Source organism: Limulus polyphemus, unplaced genomic scaffold, assembly GCF_000517525.1.
Source record: "Limulus polyphemus unplaced genomic scaffold, Limulus_polyphemus-2.1.2 Scaffold3324, whole genome shotgun sequence".
Lineage (NCBI taxonomy): Eukaryota > Metazoa > Arthropoda > Merostomata > Xiphosura > Limulidae > Limulus > Limulus polyphemus.
The window spans coordinates 98,736-100,141 of record NW_013668934.1 but is presented as its reverse complement, the minus strand read 5'-3'; the positions used below and the strand labels follow the sequence as shown (position 1 = coordinate 100,141).

Here is a 1,406-nt window from a genome sequence, read left to right as displayed (position 1 = left end):
TAAGATTTTAGGGACTAGGGAAGTACAGTCCGAAGTGGAGGAGGAAGTGAGAACGCTGTGAAAGATGGGTTGGAGGAAGTAGCCAGTTATCTGTGACAAAAGGTTACCGAGGGCACTGAAAGCCAAAGTGTATAAGACTGGTGCTCCTCTACTAAGCAAAGACCTAAACCCCGAAGAAGAAAGTTGTGTTGATAAGAACAGATACGAGATGGCTGTTAGGAGTATTGCTGAAGAAAAGAAAAGAATGAATAAGGAAACAGATGGAATAGAAGAAAAGGTAAGAGAGGATAAGGCTGAGGTGGTTCGGTCACGTGAAGAGAAGAACAAGTAATAAGGACCATTAGAGCTGCCGGCAACAGAAGACAGGGAGGACCAGTAGTGTTAGAAGAAGATGTGAATGAAAAAGGAACTGCAGAAGACCTGGCACTGAACAGAGATGATTGGAGGAGGGCAACATATGTGAAAGACAGCAACCTCTGCTAAAGGAAAATGAAGTATCATACTTGTGGACACAAAGTACAAAAGCAACAACTGAAAAGCATGATTAACTAAAACACAGTGACATGTATACGACAATGATCTGATGATTAAAATTACAGTCAGAAAAAGTTGACATTTAAGTATAGTCAAGGGGTTGACATAAGACAAAAGCAATGCTCTCCCATTAAAAGTTTTAGCCCTCAGAAGGATTTTGGTCTCTTAAACTGAACTTTTCCCGAGTATACAAATATTTGATATTTTCAAGCTTAATGGCTAAACAGCCAAGTACGAGACCTCAAGGTTCATTCATAATAAGCAATAACTCATAACTTCTTGTTTATTACATTCATATTACTTATAACTAAATATAAGAATTACAGGTAAAACAGTGAATTTAAAACATAAAGCAAGAATAGATCTATAGCAACACAATGTACACAACTACATAGATATCAAAATCTGGAGACAGCTTGAATAGGTAGTGAAGAAACTTTACTGTAAATGTACATTTCAACAAGTTTGTTATCATGATGATGGCATAAGCTTGTTGAAAAAAAAAGTGGCATTTGTAGTAAAGTTCACTACCCATTCAAGTCATTTCGAACTTTATTTTCTAAAAAGTGGGTTCCTAATAAACGTTATACAGATATTAACTTGTATATCTACAAATCTTATTGTCCATATCTAATATATTTTACTTTTAGCACATGAATTATATATCCGACAGTACCTGAACTAAACCACTGGCAAATGCATAACCAATCATTGCTACTGTGGCAAATAGCCCAGCAAACAACCAGTTCTGCCACTTGTACGGGAAATCCAGATCTTCTTGAGAAGTGTTTGCTGTTTCCTGCTTATTTCTTTGAGCTTCCATTTCTACATAACAAAAAAAAAATGCAAAAGTTCACATGTTTGTTGTATTG

At 36.2% G+C, this 1,406-nt stretch overlaps 1 long non-coding RNA gene across 1 annotated transcript in view; it reads right to left on the bottom strand.

Moving 5' to 3' along the window:
• Nucleotides 1-1,358, bottom strand: part of LOC111088208 — a 7,289-nt gene extending 5,931 nt beyond the window's left edge. Inside the window, exon 1 of the long non-coding RNA XR_002612811.1 lies at nucleotides 1,211-1,358. This is a non-coding gene — a long non-coding RNA (uncharacterized LOC111088208). The remainder of the gene's footprint in view (nucleotides 1-1,210) is intronic.
• Nucleotides 1,359-1,406: the final 48 nt, after the last annotated feature.